Source organism: Poecilia latipinna, unplaced genomic scaffold (genome assembly GCF_001443285.1).
Source record: "Poecilia latipinna isolate Pla-1442-1.1 unplaced genomic scaffold, P_latipinna-1.0 Scaffold3954, whole genome shotgun sequence".
Classification (NCBI taxonomy): Eukaryota; Metazoa; Chordata; class Actinopteri; order Cyprinodontiformes; family Poeciliidae; genus Poecilia; species Poecilia latipinna.
Window position 1 is genome coordinate 24237 of NW_015116570.1, and position 8643 is coordinate 32879.

Genomic DNA, 8643 nt, shown 5'->3' on the forward strand with positions numbered 1-8643 from the left:
TCTGTTCTAAGCACCTATTCAGTGATTGGAGGGGTTCAGAGTCACCAGGTGACATCGTGATGTAGAGCTGTGTATCATCTGCATAGTTATGGTAGCTGATCTTATTTCATGTTATAACCTGAGCTAGTGGGAGCATATAAGTATCAATACTTATATGCCCCTCTTATTCAAATAAGAGGGGTCCTAGGAGTGAACCTTGGGGTACCCCACATGTGACCTCTGTCCTCTTTGATAAGAAGTTTCCAATTGAAACAATGAAATCCCTGTTGTTTATGTAAGATTCAAACCAATTGAGCACTGGACCGGAGAGTCCGACCCAACTCTCAAGTCGATTCAGTAATGTGTCATGGTCGACAGAGTCAAAAGCTGCACTGAGGTCCAACGGAATCAGCACTGTGGTTCTCCCAGAGTCTGTATTTATATGGATATCATTGAACACTTTTACAAGGGCCGTCTCCGTGCTGTGGTGAGCACGAAAACCAGACTGGAAGGAGTCAAAGCGATTCATTATTGGTAGGAAGTTAGTTAATTGTTTAAAAACTGCTTTTTCAATAACTTTGCTGATGAATGGGAGGTTGGAGATTGGCCTGTATTTCTGTCTAGATTGTTCTTTTTTATCAGTGGTTTGATAACTGCTGTTTTCAAAGCCTGAGGGACATCACCTGAAGAGAGCGATGAGTTACTATTTGGATCAGATCATTAGCAACGACAGGCAAAACTTTCTTAAAGAAATGTGTGGGTAGGACATCCAGACAGCAGGAACTTGAGCTTAATTGACTTATAATTTCTTCTAAAGTTTTATAATTAAGCAGTTGAAATTGGGTCATTTTTCCTGTATTTGTTTTGTTTGGGCACAGAATAGGTACTAGCTTTAGGGTGGATGTGCAGATTAATCCTCTGATTTTTTTTATTTTCTCTGAAAAGAAGCTGGAAAACCTGTTGCAGGCTGCATTAGATTGAAATTCAGGTGGTAACATCATAGGAGGGTTTGTGAGCCTGTCAACTGTTAAAGCTTGAGCATTGTTAATGTTTTTGTTTATGACATCTGCAAAGAAAGACTCCCTTGCACGTTTTAATGTTGAGTGATAGTTATGTAGTCTTTCTTTATAGATTTCATAATAAACATGAAGTTGAGTTTTACGCCATTTTCATTCGGCCCTACGGCAGAGTTGTCTTGCAGATTGAACTGTTTGTCCATTTCTCCATGGAAATTTCTTCCTACCAGACACAACCTTCACTTTAATGGGGGCAATAAAATCAATGATATCTGAAAGTTTAGACTGAAAATCATCTACCAACTTATCTACATCATTACAGCTTAAGGGCAAGGAAGAAGAGTAGATTTGATGAAATGTTTCTGCTGTGTTTTCTGTGAAAGAACATTTTGTGACAGTAGCTGTTTGTCCAAGTGGGTTAACGGGTAAGTGCTTTCAAAGATAACAGCAAAGTGATCCGACAGGGCGACATCAGTTACAGAGACTTTGGAAATATTTACACCCTTACTCCCTTGCACGTTCCAGATCCAGTGTGTGTCCTTGAGTGTGTGTTGCTTGTTTGACATGTTGTGTTTGACCAAAATTCTCTAATATATTAAAGAGTTTTTTTGCCCCTCGGTCTTGGGGTTTGTCAACATGAATGTTGAAATCACTGACAATTATTAAACAATCATAATCAATGCATATGAGATAGAATCTCATTCAAGTCAGTAAAGAAAATTTCCAGGTAAGTTGGAGTTTTGTATAAAGTTAGTATCAAAGTTCGTTTGCGGCCTTTAATCTCAGTTTCAAGATACTCAAAAGAGGTGAAATGACCTAAAGAGATTTTACTATAATTTATGGTATTCTTAAATATTGAAGCCACACCTCCTCCTTTTTTGTTTTCTATTTTCACTTAAAAAATTGTAGTTAGGAGGTGCTGATTCAATTAGCACGATTGGTTCATTATTGTCATTCAACCATGTTTCTGTCAGAAATAAAACATCAATATTATGCTCAGTGATGAAATCATTAATTAATAGAGCATTAGCACAGAGAGATCTGGTATTTAAAAGAGCTAGTTTAAGTGACTTTGAGTCCAAAAGTTCTTCAGTCTGAGGTTCCTTTAGGCAGGGGATCAGTCTGAGGTTGAATTAAGACCACTTAATTCAAACCTCAGTCTTTCATTTAAGTCTTTCATTGAAGAAATTTTAGTGCAGGGTTCCATATCTTCTCAAACAGATCAACTCTATATTCATTGTAATATCTTAGTCTTTCCAGATGCAGAGTATTTGCACAGATCAAATGTGGACACAGAGTCCTTCTTCCAAAATCTCAAAATCAACCTTTTAGTAATCACCATGCCAAACAAAACAGCCATTTTCTCACTTTTAGTGGCTGATTGCAAAGCACTGGAGGTTCCAATAATGGCAATAAGTAGTTCTGGGTCCCATTGTTTTCCAAACAACATATGTTGAAAAAAAGCTAAAAATGTTCTTCCAAAATGAGTGAAGTTGAACACATGACCAGAAGAGTGTGTCAAATTATCAATAGCAGCCTGACAACAATTACAAATTGGAGACACACTTGTAAAGAAAGTGCTCAGCTTCTCCCTCGAGTAGTGGAGTCTATGAATTGTTTTGAACTATAAGATTGCGTCTGGCATTGACTGAACAGTCTTGTATAGTTTTCAAACCCTCCTCCCACACTTCATCAAGTAGCTGCTGCCCTAACTCATCGTCACATGCCATCTTCATTCCGGTTGTGTCTACAGGGATACTATTAAAGATCTTATAAAAGTACAACACTGCCCCTTAGTTAAAGCTCCAAAATTTGGTACATTTTTCTTAACACACTCCCGGACCTGCAGATAACAGAAACAACTTGACAGGGGGAAGATTCAGAACATAACGGTGCAAAAAGTTCCATTAATATGTTGGTCACCTATCACATCGATGCCCTTCATTCTCCACATCCAGAAGACGGCGTCGCTGAGACCTGGTGCAAAGAAGTGATTTTCACAGATAGGAGTGTCAAAATCAACCTCCGGAGTTTTATTAAAAATTTTATTGGCTTCTAGATTCTGATAGTTCTGCCAATAACAATCTGGGTGGATGATTAAACCTATGTCTTTTTTGAGTCTATTGGTTAAAATTTTCCCAAGGATTTTGGTTTCTAAAGGCAACAATGAAATTGGGCGATAGGATGAAACAACCTGTGGATCTCGGCCAGGTTTAGGAATGAGCCAAATATTGGCTCTGTATAAAGTGGGAGGTAGTCTTGACGCTAGCTTAGAGTGGTTTAACATATGCAAAAGTAGAGGCGATAATTTGGGACTAAATATTTTTGAAGAACTCAACACTGAAGAAGGACCAGGTGCTTTGTTGTTGGGAAGGGTAGAGGTAACAGATTCAATTTCCTGTAAAGCTATGCTGGCTTCCAGTGCTTCAACCAAACCTAATGGTAGTGTTGGCAGATTCAAATTTTCAAAACATCTTTCCATAATTTCAATGTCCAATTTTTCCAATGACTGAAAAATTAGCATAAAAGTCTGCAAACCACTTGTTGACTTTATCTGGATCTGTGAGTAAAGTCCCGTCTTCAAGCTTAATAAGATGTATGGCTCTTGGGTGCTGTGGTGGTGCAGGGGCAAAGCACGACTAGGCCTGTCACGATAACAAATTTTGCTGAGCGATTAATTGACTAAAAAATTATTGCGATAAACGATAATATTGTTTCAAGACCAGTTGACACTAATTTAATGGAAATGACTAATAATGCATGTGATTTCCTGCCATAGGTAGATACACTTTATTTTCAAAAGAACATATAACACTGGAACTGATAAACTAAATAAACAAAACAACCAAAAACAAAAATAAAATGGATTCTCAATCTCCATTAACAAAAAACGTACTTGAATAAAAACTAAACAACATAAAGCCAAAGTGGAAATAAATACTGCATTCAACCAAAAGAGTGCAGATTATGAAGTCTGTATACTATATTGCACTTCAGTAATTACTAGATTTAAATAGAGAAGATGGGCACATCCGACTACCTTATGCAATAGTTCACACTACACGATTTTTTGCCCTTATTTTCCCCTTACGATAATCTTACAACATTGGGTGATCCAAGATTGTCGCTGGTGATTTCGTAACCGATCATCCTGCAGTGTATGGTGAGTTACGGTACATCGTGGCCGCTCCGATTTAAATCAGGGGTTTTCCCCGACTGGGAGCTTAACGCTGAATGTGACAGGTAGCCAATCAGAAAGCACCGATTCTCCTCCTGCTTTCTGAGGGGAAATTACGGAGGGGAATCCCAAACAGCTGACACGGCGCAACCCGAAGTCCAGCAGACATTGGAGATGATATGTGGAAACAACATTAATATTTATTCAACATTTCGTGCAAAGAATATAGAAATGACCAGGGGAGAAGTTGGAGCCAAATTGCTACCGCAGTTGATAAACCCGGTAACTTTTCAGCTGTTCTTCGTTAACGTGACATAAATAGTTATAATGATTTTCATTCAGTCAGGACTTTACACTGACTCTAGCCACATGCATCACAGGTAGATTCTAATAAAGCATTGATTAATGCCTGATTTTAAAATTAGTTAACTGGACTTGTTGCCATTATTTTGTGCCCATGTGGACACCACAAGGCACGACAAACCTGATGGAACCATTATGCCTAGAATTTCTGTCGGCTATTGTGTCTCTCAGGTTTTGAAAATGGGCTGACAGTCAGCCGACAACTCCTGTAGTGTGAGCTGGACATTACACTAAGGAAATGAGGAAGGGAGGGTCATTGGAGAGCACCGGAGTTGAGCCTTTTTTCATTCAGTGTCATCAACAGAAAGAAAAAACGCAGGAAGAAACGATAAAGCCGATAATTAAAATGAGGTCGATAGGTTTGATTTATCGTGCGCTTAATTGATTTATTGTTTATCGCGACAGGCCTAAGCACGACCCATGTATTGAGGCCTTGGTCCTTGTGCCGGTGTTCGCAGGTTCGATTCCCGGCCTGGTGACATGTGCCGCATGTCTTTCCCCTCTCTCATTGCCTTCTTTCCTGTCGAACTACTTTCAAAGAAAGGCCACTAGAGCCAACAAAGCCTTTAAAAGAAGATGTATGGCTCTAGAGACATGTGATTGTTTAAGCTGCTGGGCTAATAGCTTATGGGGTTTGTCACCTAACTCAAAGTGTCTTTGTTTGACTTGTACCAGTAACTTAGAAACGTTTCTTGACATAATTGAATTATATTTATATCGTAGAGCTGTTATTTTATTCAGTGTATCTGGACACTGCTTTAATTTGAGTTATCTAAGCTAGTAGTCAGCAGGCCATCTATCTCATCCAACCTCATCTTGGACTTTTTGCTGCCTAGAAAAAAAATGATACATTCCCTTATAACCACCTTCATTGCTTCCCAGAGCATTGAATCATCCACATCCCCTTTGTCATTAGAGCTCAGGTATGACTTAATTTTGAATATTTGAATAGAAATATACGAGCAATTTTTTTTAATCTTTCAACAGAGTGCTATTTAAGCACCAGTTGCACCAACCCATTTTATAATCCAATTTAAGATTCAGCGACACAGGAGCATGATATGACATGTGAATATTGTGGTATTTGAGGCTTAATACTGATGCTAGCAACCAAGAATCCAACAAGAAGTAATCAAACCTAGAGTAGGACTTATGTACTGCAGAAAAGTATGAATAATCCCTCCCAGTAGGGTATAACAGTCTCCAAATGTCAACCAAACTGTGGGATTGTAAAAGATTTTTAAGGGACTCGCCACTCTTGAATAAATTTAACTGAAGGCGTTGTCTATCTAAGACTAGGTCCAGGGTTAGGTTTATGTCCGATCCAATAATTATATTAGAGCCAACCCAATCCGGCACTACATTAAAAAGGTCTTGAAAAAAGACGATAACATCAAAATTAGGCCTGTAAATATATAGGCCTGTATATATTGACCAAGGTCAATATATACAGTTACAGAATTTAGCAGCCTACTTACAATCACATATCTTCCCTTTTGATCAGAAATTGTCTGCTTGTGAGTGAATGGCGTCAAGTAAACGCAAATCATCACTAAAAGGAAAAAAGATCCGTCTTAGCACCCTCACTAAAATGCTTAGCACCCCTTAGCACCTGCAGAAAAAAGATTCTGGAGCCGCCACTGTTCGTCACCTTGTTCATAATATGATGGCACATTACAAATATGCTATGCAGATGTCTTAAAGATTATTTAGGGTGAAATAATGGTGAAGTTGAGTTGGAGCTTCCTCAAAACATGTCTACTATTGAGACCTATGCCAGGCTCCATGAAAGTTTATTTTTACCTCCCATTTTAAAAGAGATGGGTACACTTGAGCAGACATTCAAAAAATCTACTACGTCAATAATCTTGATGCTATGAGCTCTTTTTTCATATAACAGATAGCACAGCAACACAAAATAAAATTCTATTCAATTAAGTTAGTTTATATAGTGCCAATTCCCAATTAATGTCTTTTCATGATTAGTTTACTGAGCATATGAGTAATGTTTTTCAATACATTGAGTCAAACTCATTTTTGTTTTGGGCCAAATCAAGACTCTCTTAAAGGGCCAGTTGTGCTAGAATGAACTGATAAAACCCATTCACAAACTGTTAAAATATAAATGAATTTTTAAAATTAAATAATATTGAACATCTTTTCAGTTCCTTCAGGATTTCCTGATTCTTTTTGTGCTTTTTTTGCTATAAAAATCAGTCTTTGTAGTACTTATCTGAAAATATTTGCGCTGATTTATGACAGTAAATGCGACTTTATATTACTCGCTGTATGGATCATGTACTATAATCTGACATCAATTAAGGTTGAGGAGCTGTTTAGTACAATTTTTGAGAAAAATCTGCAATAAAATCCCAATTTTTAGTTTGTGTGAATTTCTACGATAATTCTCAAGAAACCAGAGGACCTGATTGATATAGATCAGTTCCTCCAGGACAGAGCTATGTCAGGGATAGGAGCAAGCAGATAAAAACTGCATTGATTTTGACTGATAACATAGTATTTAAGCACATTTAATGTTTAGACTAGAATCTAGGGAGCCGCAGCCAATGGGGAGCCGGATCGGGCCCACGGGCCTGAGTTTGACACATGTGCATTACAGCAAGACCAAGGAAAGAAAAAAGCTTACTGCTTTGTGTGATCTTCTGGATGTTTGAGCTGCATGTCTGAATGAGAGTGCTGAAGTCTCTTGCGACAGGGCGAAATTCTGCTTTTCCGTAAGACATGTTTGAGACAGGCCGTTTCCTCAAACTTAATATCTGACTGCAAAAAAAAAAGAGTGGAAGAACATAAGCCGTCACAAGCCAAGTAACGTGACTTTCCAGGATTAACACAATGCTACTCTAAGTGTTGGCATGTGAGAGTTACACTGCTAACATGCTGCTATCCTTTTAGGAAACAGGCCACAGGTCTGTGTGAGTTTAGAGCTTCAGGTTTTAGAACTTTGCGCCTGGCTGTTGTTACAAGGTCCTCTTACTATCTGTAAAGGTAATAATGATAATAGTGATGATAATAATAATAATAATAATAATAATAATAATAATAACAACAACAACCGCTAATGCAGTGTGCACCGTTGTTTTAAGCAGTTCTACGAATGAAATTGTTAAATGCAGCACATTACACATTAATATAGTTTCTAATGACATAGTTAGCTGAGTTGACGTCCTGTTAACGTTATGTTAAAAGGAGATATAAAGCTGTTAGCTGCTTAGCTAACCGCTTCAGACCCGTCATGCACGGTTGTTTACAGTCAGTTGGCCGAATAGAACATATAAAGCTCTGCTCATAAATAGGAAGGAAAAACAACATACCGAATGTAATACTTGTTGCTTATTAGACTGTTGAAAATTAGCACATATGAGGAGAGATTAAAAAATATGTTCTGCGGCCAGGTTTCGTACAGAACCTTATAAACTGTCACTGAACAGAACTACCCCATTTACGCTAACAACCAATAACATAAGTCACAATAAACATACCAGCCAACGAAAATCAAGTGTCCCACCCACTTTACTATAGGTTCCAATCCAATCTGCAAAACTGCTATACTTCCTGGTCTGTAAGATTTTACGTAACACGATAAAAAGAAAACAGCCACATCTACATAGATGTCGCCTTGGAGCAATGCGTCAATGCATTCGCCATATTGGTACGGGAGGCTTTCTTGTTAAAAGGTGGCAGTCTACTATTGCGAAGATCTGTCTACAAGTAAAATCACTGGCGATTTTCAACTAGTAACTAAGCTGTTTTTTGCTTGAGTTTTGCTTACAAAGTCGCGATGCTTTATATATATATATATATATATATATATATATATATATATATATATATATATATATATATATATATATAGTTGTGTTATTTAGTATATTATTGCAACTAAACACTTTATGTAAAACAACATGCTACAAATTGCCTTGCCTATTTACTTAAAGGATTCACTATTTTATTACTTTGTGGTGTGGTTTAATAGCGAAAGCAGCTGATTGCTTACCGAATGCTGTATCTAGGTATTTTAGTAGATGTTTACCCTTGAATGAACAATCTTAATTATTGAGAAAATCTGTGTAATGCATGCTTTATTTC

At 37.6% G+C, this 8643-nt stretch overlaps 2 long non-coding RNA genes across 2 annotated transcripts in view; both read right to left on the bottom strand.

Moving 5' to 3' along the window:
* Positions 1–378, bottom strand: part of LOC106941956 (uncharacterized) — a 3627-nt gene extending 3249 nt beyond the window's left edge. The window contains exon 1 of the long non-coding RNA XR_001423501.1: positions 15–378. This is a non-coding gene — a long non-coding RNA (uncharacterized LOC106941956). The remainder of the gene's footprint in view (positions 1–14) is intronic.
* The window catches only part of LOC106941955 (uncharacterized), a 25503-nt gene extending 17494 nt beyond the window's left edge, over positions 1–8009 (bottom strand). Inside the window, exons 1-2 of the long non-coding RNA XR_001423500.1 lie at positions 7869–8009; positions 7184–7317 (exon numbers count right to left, since the gene is read on the bottom strand). This is a non-coding gene — a long non-coding RNA (uncharacterized LOC106941955). The remainder of the gene's footprint in view (positions 1–7183; positions 7318–7868) is intronic.
* Between the last annotated feature and the right edge of the window lie 634 nt (positions 8010–8643).